Below are 11,111 nucleotides of genomic sequence, written 5' to 3' on the forward strand. Positions count from 1 at the left end.
TATGCCTTAACTTCTAGTATCTGCTAATGTGACCTTACTTGGAAAAAGGGTCTTTGCAGACAGAATGAAGAAATATTTTGCAATGAGGTCATAGTGGAGTTGTGTAGACTCTTAATTTAATCTGACTGGGCTCTTAAAAGAGGAAAGAGACACAGAGACAGACACAGACAGTGAACTCCCTGTGACAAGAGAGGAAGGGCAAGCGGCACAAACACTGACGGCTTCTCCTAGAGAGAAGGAAGAAGCCAAGATAGATGGGCCCAGAGTCTCAGTGGAAGTGTGGTCTCTGGCAGTTCATATTCAGTTATTTATCCTCCAGAATGGAGCTAGAATACATTCTCATTTTAGTTTTCTAGGTTGAAGCACTTAGTTACAGCAAATGGCAGAGGATACACACACTCTTCTGATGGTTCAGGTTTATTTTTATGGTGTTTCTTCCAGACATCTTGAAACAATGTAACTCACGTTGTATCTAGATACCAGACAGCCCTTCTATTTGGTTACTGTCACAGCCCCTGAGGGAGCTATTATCATCCACAGGACCATATTCAACCTTTTGTCTCCCAATTTGGTTAGTCAGGAACTCTCAGCCCGGTATGGCGGCACATGTCCTTAACCCCAGGATTCGAGAGGCAGAGGCGGGTGGATCTCTGTGAGTTCAAGGGCAGCCTGGTTTACATACTGACTTCCAGGATCTCCAGAACTAAGTAGAGAGACCTTGCCGCAAACAAGCCAAAACAAACATAAGAACAAAAAAGCAAAATAACAACAACAACAAAAAAAACCAAACCAAACAAACAAAGCCAAACTGTTACATTCTGAACATGTAGGGAAATGGGGGCCCGTGGCCCCTGTTATACGAGGTGGAGGAGGGGGGGGGCGGCGGCGGAGATCTACCAAGAAAGAGCAGATGACTAAGCTGTGGAGGAAGGGAAAACAGCAACCTTATCTTATTTGGGATGGCAGAGGCTTAAGGCTGAATGTCTGCTGACCAGTGGCCAGCTTGGATATTAGATACAGTCCCTGGGTCCTTCCCTGCTGTTGGTCCGGTTTAGTTCCCCCTGCTCCTGTGCCCTCCCACCACTTCTCTTCAAAATTCTCCCGGGAAGAAGAAGCCACTAACATAGGGAGCCCACCTTTGTGTTCCCTGCCTTATGCTCCTATACCCCACCCCTTCACGTAGTTCTCCTACCAACTATGAAACAGCACAAATGGAGCTTCTGAAACTAGTGATACTAGCAGTTGTTTTCTTCCTTCCACCATGGGGGGAATCTGGGACCTGAACTCAAGTCATCAGGCTTAGTGTCAAACACCCTTACCAGCTGAGTTATCTCAGAGGCCCTAAACTCTGACGGTGGGTCTGCCTGAAGTGAGGTAAGTACCTAAGGCATGGCCTTCTTGGAGACACTCATGGGTGTCAATGGTCAGAATAAGTTAATAATTCAAATATGCATTTGTTTGCCAAAATTATATATATATATATGTATATATATATATTTTTTTTTTAATAGGAAAGAGCAAGGCAATCAGAGCAAAGCAATACAGTCCCTGGGTAGACTGTATTGCTTTGCTCTGATTGTAGATTGTATTCCGGGAAGAGTAAACATAGGTGAACGCTGTGAATGGTAAGATCCAGAGATGTTCTACTCCTTGTCAGAGTCCTGCAAAGATGCAGAAGCAATTGGCTACTTAGGTATCTAAGGTTGGCCTTGAACACCAAGCTCCCGGTTATTTAATAACCCAGTATCTGGGATATGTCATGGAGGTAGTGAGGTTTCCAGACATTAAGGAACCATCTCGCCTTGGACCATGAGCATTCAGGAACAGCCTTTATAGCCCAGAATTGGAGATGTCTCCTTACATGCTGTTGCCTATGTAAGACCTTAGGACTTTTGCATGATGGCGGCACAATGCCGGAGGTAAATCTCAGAAATGACTTATCATTGAATTTCCTGATTCTCAAAAGAGCAAGGCCTCGGAGAAGCATCCAGTCTTTTAAAAAGAAAATAAAGCCACACGGCCTCCGCTGTGCATACATCCACTTCAACTCATGAGCCATGATTCATAATGAAAGCATGTGTTCCCATGGCTGTCTCCATCACTGGACCATGGATTTCTCCAGGGCAAAGCCTGATGTCTTTGCCTTCCTTCCTCTTGTACTGTGTTCCTAAACAAATGTCTGCTAGATGGATGGACAAGGAATGAGTCAATCAGTCCTGGACTCAACCAGCTGCTAAGGGCTCTTCACTCACTGAGAGTCTCTGAAGGACTCTCAGAGGAGCATATCCTCCAAGCAATGTGTGTGTGTGTGTCTGTGTGTGTGTTTGCGCATGCTCGCACATATGTGAAGCAAAGGAGATAGGTGGCTCACATACAAAGGCTTCCTGTCTCTTTAGCCTTCTGGCTGAAAAAGATGAGCGAATGAGTATGTTTTCTTGTTGGATTTGTGTCTACTAGCTACCTCTCCACACAGTGATAGAAGGAGGATCTACCCCGACACATCTATCTAACACTTTGTCCAGGACTGTTGGAAACTGTTCAAACGTCTCTTTGGGAACTACTCTCAAGAAAACAGTACTGCCCTCACCCCAACTTTTATTTTCTTGTTTGCTTTGCTTAGCTTGCTGACTCAAACTTTACTAGCTGTTTTTGTTTGTTTGTTTGTTTGTTTGTTTCATAAATATCTGTTCCCGAAGGTCGTGCTGAAGACCAGGAAGCTTTTACTGAGGGTGTTTCAGCTACTATTGTGCAGTTTCTTGGCTCTTGAGAGCCTCCACACCAGGACATAAAGTTACCTATCCTAGTCCAGAGTTGCAAGACTTCATTCTTTTATATACAATTGATTATTGGATCCATTACTTAGCTGAGAATATAATGAGTCAAAAACCAAATGCCCGAGGGAAGATTAGAAAAGGCAAAATTGTATATAAATTATGAAGCCAGACAATTGCTCTTTTTTTTTTCTTTCCAGCTCTTTTACAGTATAGGCTTGTTATGTTACATAGAATGGCAATCTGATTTAAAACAAGAAGAAGGAGAAGAAGAAAAGAAGGAGGAGGAGGAAGAAGAAGGAGAAGGAGGAGGAGGAGGAGGAGGAGGAGGAAGAGGAGGTAGTTGTGGTTATATGATGAAGAGGTGTGATTTCAAAACAAATCCCTTCAATACAGTGGATTCAGGCTCCTAAGAGACCCCTCCTTTATCTCTTTCCCAGGAAGACTTACCTCCTTCTTAAATTATTTTTGCTTAGAGAAATTGACGGGCTGAACATTGACTTCTGACTCCCGTGATCTTATTAACCATCTGAGCAGAAATACCATGACTCTCCCAATGGGATCAACAGAGGCCAGGAACTTCCCTCACCCCAGGGTATTTGGCCATCTTCCTTCTTCCTCCTTCTACACCCCTTCTGGAGGTAAGAGTCATCCTATCCCTTTCTCTGCAGTTTTGCTGGAGTCAGAGGGATTAGGCAATGGGCGTGTACTGCAAGACGCCAGCCCCACCCATGGGTCAGAGCTCATGGCCAGGTTACTCACACAGAGGTCAGTATGGTTGGCTGCTGCCACTTTGCCCAGGCTGATACCACTGGTCAGATCCAGGCTCTGGTACTGTTGGCCAAAGCCCTAGTTTAAGCATTGCAACCAGGAGGACACTCTGATGGCTGAGTAGAGCCTGCACGGACTTACTTCCAGGTTCACGTCTGGAATATTGGGATTTATCCTAGGAACCAAGGAAGAGCGGGCGAAGAATGATTGAAAGTTTACAAATTAGGAGAAGTAACTTTGCTTCTACAAAAGAAAAAAAAATAAATATGGGATATTGATTATATCAGTTAAATGACAACTTGACCTAAGTAAAACCAGCATCTTCAACTGAAAATCCTCTTACATGTTTAGTGGCTCACTGTAAAAAGGCAACAGCACTTTCCCTAACTTCTTATTTGCCTCTAAATTTCCCCTATAAGTTAGCATTTGTGATGCTTTATATTTGTTTTTATATATATTTTTAGCCTCTCTCATAAAAATAGGTTTGGGGTCTCCATCCTATGTGATTTTTTTACTTACCCTCTGCATTTGAAGAGAAGCTTTGAAGATGTACCAGTCTATTTTCAACACTGCAAGTTTGGGCAAACTTACCTGTGAACTTGGGTAGAGAGGCTATCACTGACTGATTTATCTTGTTCCCAACACCTGAATAGTCCCTCCAAATTCTTTCATTCAAAACGCAGGAGAGTAACCGGAGGCTGTTCTAAGCTAAAAAGCCCCCTTTTGTGTGTGTTTTCTGGAGTAGTCTCTGCAGATAGGCTTCCTTCCTGATGTTTATAGTTAAGACATGTGCTGCGTACTGCTAAAAAGATGACTGACTCCGCATCTAGCTCTTGATCGTCCTATCTCTTTGTATTTTTCAGGTGCCCAAAGAAGCTTTTTCAAATAAACGAGAGAAAATGATCCTAGAAATAGGCTAGGTAAAGAGTAAGGCAGAAAGAAATGCTCACAGTTTATAAACAGTAAAATGAAATTAGAACAGCGTGGCCTCTGAATGGCGGCAAGGCCACAGGACAACCCCTTTGTCTTTACAATGGTAGAGCACTGCAGTCAGCGCTCAGACCTACTGGGAATCCAGGAACTGGCTTTTAAGTTTTGCCGCAGACTCACTGTTCTGGACCAACTGGCCTTGGATTGAAAGGTCCTGGCCTGAATGACCTTGGACTGGATTTCCTGATCAGGCTGATAGTCGGGTTTCCTGCCTGCTAGGCTCTGAGTTTATAAGAGGAAAGGTTGCAAAGGGTGAAGGGCGGTATTAGGATAAACAAGACTTGAGTAGCCAAGGCAGGGAGATGGGTGCTACCGAAGGAAGGGCGCAGAAGCGAGCAGCTGAGGCCAGTCCCCCCCAGCTCCCTGCCATCTGGCTCTTGTTTTCTTATTTATTTCCGTGTGTATTTTGTTAAGCTCTCTTGATAATCTGGGAGATTTGCAGAGGAACGGAGAGGAGGAGGTGTGACTAACAAATGGAACCATGTAGTGACAGTTGGTGTTGCCTTCCTGTCTTTAATGTCTCCTCATTCTTCATGAGCCACCCCTCGCTGAGACGGGACATGGCTTCCACACTTCTCGAAAAGCAAAAGTATTTTGCATTTTTTTTTTTCCTGAAGCTCATAACAGCTGTAACAGCTCGTACCAGGCCTACCCATTAGAGGACAAGATATTCCAACCCATCTTCAAACGAAAGCCTGTTTGAAGCATCTTCACGTCTGTTAGGACCTGACAAAGCTTGCTTAGCTTGGTTTAGCCGAGCTTGCTGTGGAGTGAACGAACGAACGAAAGCCATAAAGAGTTAAGAATCTCCTGCACCCAGCCCTCCCCAGGAAAGAGGAAGTAAAACAGACTAATCTCATGACCTAAAAACACACATAAAGCTGCAAAATCATTAACTTTTACCTGGCATCGAAGCCAAACCTTTATACAGTAAGAATTTGGTTATTTCTGGTCTGCATTTCCACGTCGGCAGTGGAATGAAGTGGACTTGAGAGGAGTTGCGCGCTCTTAGGACTCAAAGGCCAACTTTTAACAGACCACGGTTGCTTTGGCTTCTTAAGTCCGGTTGTCACTCAGGAGTAGCCGATCAGAGTCCTTTCTATGAAGCCTTGAGGTTAGCCAGTTACAAAATAACAAAGTTGATTCTTTAAAATTTAAATAACATTTTTAGTACATTGAAAAAAAAAACTGTCAGTACTTTTTTTTTTTTCTTTCCTTAGAGGTCTTTGGTCTGAATAGTAAATTATCCCTTGTTCATTTGTGTGTGGAGGAAGAAAAAAATTATGTAACTTAAGCTTGCTCCTCTCCATACTTCCCCCGAATACCGAGACCAAAGAATTGATTTTATTTATTTATTTATTTATTTATTTATTTATTTATTTATTTATTTATTTATTTTCAGCTTTGGCTGAGTGTAATGACCTGTTCAATAGTGATGTTTCTCCCCCTCGTCCCTGATTTTCTCTCCTTCCCTCTCCTCTTCTCTCTTTCTCCAACTCTGTCCTTTTCTCCTCTAGGACATTTATGTTCCTACTATGTACACTGGACTGTCATGTTGAGTGTATCAGAATTCAATTTGAAAAAAATGAAAAACCCCAAACCCTCAGTCTTCAGAGTATTTTGAGGTAAACCGAAGACTAATACTCCACCTGTAGTAACAGAAGGTTCTGAGAACCTGAAAGCCTGGGAGAACTCAGGGCTGCAGAGAAGAAAGCTCACGGGGGACTCCGTACAGCGTTTGAGCTTTGAATTAGTTAGTACCAGAAGAAAAGCAAACCACTATCCAAGTATATGAAGAGAAAAGAGACACATGACAGAGCACACAGAATCACACTAGGACCCAGATAACATGGAGCTATGGTGTGTATCTTGGATTGGAGGCAAGGGCAGAACGGGAGAAGGAGGTGAGAGTCTGAGACAGAGGGAAGAGAGCTTCCCATGCGTGGCTATAGAATTTCTGGTGATTGTTCTGGAAAAACAGAAGCCACTGTAGGTGATCAGTATCAGGGATGGCACCATCCAGATTTTGAAAGATCACCCTTTCGAGTTCTAGAAATAGCCGAGTTGAAATAAGGAGCCATTTAGAAGTAGATATTTTCCTATTGAATAAACCTGGGCCAGTGCATTCGTTATGCCTCTAATCTGCAATTATTTTAGGCGCCGTGTCTTACTCTGTACTGGGCTAGGAAGAAATGATACAATAAGGTGGCCACTCACACGATTCTTGGCATACCAAAATGTCAGTGTGAAGGAGAGCTCACTTTCCTGGTCTTCAATATCAGCTCTACTATTCCAAACCTCTCTTGCTTTTTGTTTTGAAATGCGACAGCACCAATATATTAATAGTAACTACCCTTACAATCCTTTGAAGAATAATTGCATGGGCTAAGGAGATGGCTCAGTAGATAAACCTCTCCCATGGCAATGTGAGGACCCAAGTTCAGGTCCCCAATATCCCCATTAAAAAACAGGGCAGGTCTTGGCAACCTGTCTACCAAAGCTCAGAAACTAGAAATGGGATTTTCATCCCCACACCGCTCATTCCTGCCTGTTGAGACAAGTTGGCCAGATCCATTAGCAACTTTGTTGTGCTCATATTTCTAGTGACAGAGCATGCTTCAGTAAGTAACACAAGGAGTGATGGAGAAAAACACACAGCACCAATCCTACCTTAACCTAGCTTACACGTACACGCACACACACATGTGCAAGCATGCTCACAAATAATCTCATTGTCACTGGCATCTCGTTCGGTACCAGCAATTAATAGAAGGTATAACAAAAGCGAGAGTGAAATTTTAGCCTTTCCTATCTGCACCATTCCCTGGCCTATGAAGATATAGTATTGTCATTTTCAAGAATGTTCTCAGGGCTGAATGTTAATTTAAAAGGAAAAACAACCCAGCTGGTTGAACAATCTCACTTTAATTCTTCTTGTAGGAAATAAAGGAGGATAGAAATTAGCACCTCTCAGTGGAGAGTCCTGAGACATCACCACGTGAGAACACTGAGTTGTGATCTCAGTCAGGAGCTACTGCAGAGAGAGTTCAGAACCAAATATAGCCTCCAAGACAAAGTTGGATCCTAAGTGGCAACAGTCGGTTCAACAATTAAATTCTCGGGGCTCTCAGATAAAAGAAAATCCCACAATCTTCATTCAGAGCTTGTATCAGTTTCTTTGGGTTTCAGGAATTGTAACACTTGACTGAGATACCATCCTTTCCAGGAGCACGTATGTAAGAAAAAAAAAGTCATTTTCAAAAAATTAAGGAAAATTTTATAGCAAAAATAGTTTGAAAGTATGGAAAAGAAGATGAACAAAGAAATCCACCTAGCATCAGACATAAGACAGACACAAGAAGTCATGGGCTGAACAGAATGGATCTCACACAAAGAACACGAATAGAAAGTTACATGAACAATTTGCAGCTCATATATATTAATAATGCAAGAACTCTATACATTTATTCATAATAATTGGCTGAAGATAATTTGCCATGGAGTAATTGAACCAGAACTAATTGTTGTTCTATGCTCTTTGTTTTAGCACTATCCCTCTTCCTACTCAAATGTTATGCTGTCAAATTTTAGTGCAGCGTTAATGTCTTGGTTTTCTCCTGTATGTGCAAAGCATGCATAGGGATACCACATTTGAACACACTACTCTTTAATATACTTCGTAATATTTTGTATTTAATTAAGGTTTGTATACACTAATTATAAAACAAAGAGATTAAATAATTTTTGTGTCACCTATTACTACTACACATTTGTCTCATGGAGTCAGGTGTGGTGGTGGGGCATGCATTTTGTCCTAGTGCAGAGGCAGAGGCAGAGGCAGAGGCAGAGGCAGAGGCAGAGGCAGAGGCAGAGGCAGAGGCAGAGGCAGAGGCAGAGGCAGAGGCAGAGGCAGAGGCAGAGGCAGAGGCAGAGGCAGAGGCAGAGGCAGAGGCAGAGGCAGAGGCAGAGGCAGAGGCAGAGGCAGAGGCAGAGGCAGAGGCAGAGGCAGAGGCAGAGGCAGAGGCAGAGGCAGAGTGTTATCTCTATGGATTTGAGGCCAGGCAAATCTACATAGTGAGACTCAACCATATATGTGTGTGTATGTATGTGTGTGTGTGTGTGTGTGTGTGTGTTTGTGTGTGTATGTATGTATGTATATGTGTATGTGTGACTATGTATATGTATATATATATATGTACACACATGTGTACACACATGTATGTATGCATATATGTATAAATGTATATATATATGTATAAATGTATATATGTGTACATACATATATAAATGTACACATGTGTGTATATATAAATAAATCAAAATAGACTTGTTCTATGGGATGAATATCATTCTTAGTATTCCTCAGACAAAAGTCTTCAAAAATAATAGTGAACCCCAAAACTATAAAACTAAATGCATCAAGAGGAGGCTGTCAATTTTAGCCACAACTTCATACAATTTGATGTTAACTGGTTTTGGACAACAAGGTAGGGAGTCTTTATCACTTTCCAGCCATTTCTGCATGGGAGATGTAGTTCCCTGGAGCAAATGGCACACTCTTAGAGAACCCTGTCATAAGAAAAAGGGAAGAGAACAAACCAAACCAGAACAAAATCTCCCACTCTTGTTCTTGGTACCCAGAAACAGACTCTGAGTCTTGCCTCCTCTGGTATCCAGCTTTGAGAACTTGACTACAGTTAGTCTCTTAAGTGAGGTCTCAGTTTCATCATCTTTGAAATGGAGCAGTATTTACCACATTCACTTTTCCTGTGGTCACGAGGAGTAAGAGAAATAATGGAATAAAGAGCTTCTGAAGTTGTAAGGACGCCAAACCTTGCAGAAGTGCTAAACGCCACTCTTTTAGAATGAATTTCCTTGTCTATTGCCCCTGGTCCTGAGTTAGGATCTGAAAATGCACAGGTTTATCCCCCACAGAAACAAAGATAGCTACAACATTTTTGACGTTAATATTTTAACAAATCCTTTGGTCACCAGAGGAGCCATTTTATCCAGCTTGAAAGACCTATCTTGCCATCAGTCTATGTGAGTATTAATCTATTCTGATCAGCATAAAGAGTTGACCTCTCTCTCACTCTATAGAACCCAAAGCTTCATTTATAGCAAATCTATAATGTAAGAATTCCGCTCCGTAAAGTTCTAGTTAGTGACCCGTGGTCCTTCTGACCCTGGGAACTCTGTTCCAAGACTCTTAAATGTGTTGACATGCTTGTTCAGACAGGCTTTCCAATGTCCACACTGTAGACACTGTTTAGGTTGAAACTGTGCTGGTGAAATGCCACTTGCTTACAACCAACCAGTCTTTTTTTTTTTTCAGTTTTTTTATTAGATATTTTCTTCATTTACATTTCAAATGCTATTCCAAAAGTCCCCCATATCCTTCCCCTGCCCTGCTCTCCTACCCACCCACTCCCACTTCCTGGCCCTGGCATTCCCCTATACTGGGGCATATAAAGTTTGCAAGACCAAGGGGCCTCTCTTCCCAATGATGGCTGACTAGGCCATCTTCTGCTTCATATGCAGCTAGTCTTATAACTTTCCCCTGTGCAACTCAAGCATTTATTGAGGGTTAAGCCCATCATATTGGAGGGGGATCTCAAAATCTAAAGAGAAGTTTGGGTTATATTTTTTCAAGGAAAAAAAGAAAAGGAAATAGGTTTTATTTGCTTTTTATTCTTTAGCAAAGTTGCAAAGTTATACTCTGGAATCCAGGTTGGCCTGAAATTTAGTGTGTAGTTCCAAAGTGCTGGGATAATAAGTTTAAGACACCACACCCTTCCCGAGATCATTGTGAACCCTCAGGTATATCCAGGCAACTAACCAGTGAAAATTATATTTGTCTCTAAGACTGTAGAAATAGACAAAAAGTTGTGTGCGCGCGCGCATGTGTGTGTGTGTTTAACTTAACATTCGTTACCATAGCAATTTCTGAGACTTCCTCATTTATTTCAGGTCATAGGTAGCAGGAACTCATTTTTGTAGAGTACCGCATAAATATGTCTCGCTCTGGTGGAATGCACACTTCTTCGCTCCACAAAGTGGCTTTGATTTATGGCGAAACGTTTGATAAAGATCTTCTCCTTTTGGGAAAGTGTGGGTGGTGGTGCTGTAGAACCAAAGGACAAGCAGATAAGTCACACGAAGCAGTGGGTCCCTCTTGGCTGCCCCAGTTCAGCCCGGTGAGACATGGCACAGTTTGTCTTTATATTTGCCTATGGGGAATTCTACAGATCTTTGTAAAGAGGAGTGTTTTAGGGGCAACATGAACATCTGATGCCATCTAAGAAGCAGAATCTCTATACAAATTTAGACTTCACTAAAATAACCAGGTTTCTTGTGGTCTGATTTACGGGCTTTTAAAAAATCAACCCGGGACATGTAGTTTATTAGTGTGCTTGACAGAACAGAATCTTAGCAGGTAGTGACATGGGCACGTGGCATGTGTTTTGAAAACCCAGTCTACTTTAGGATTCAGACTCTGAAGATATTTGTTCAGAGGCCTTTGCGTCTTCAAGTACAAGGTACCTGAGCCAGAAACAGCCAAATCGGGCTGATGTACAG

This window comes from Mus musculus, chromosome 16, assembly GCF_000001635.26.
Source record: "Mus musculus strain C57BL/6J chromosome 16, GRCm38.p6 C57BL/6J".
Classification (NCBI taxonomy): Eukaryota; Metazoa; Chordata; class Mammalia; order Rodentia; family Muridae; genus Mus; species Mus musculus.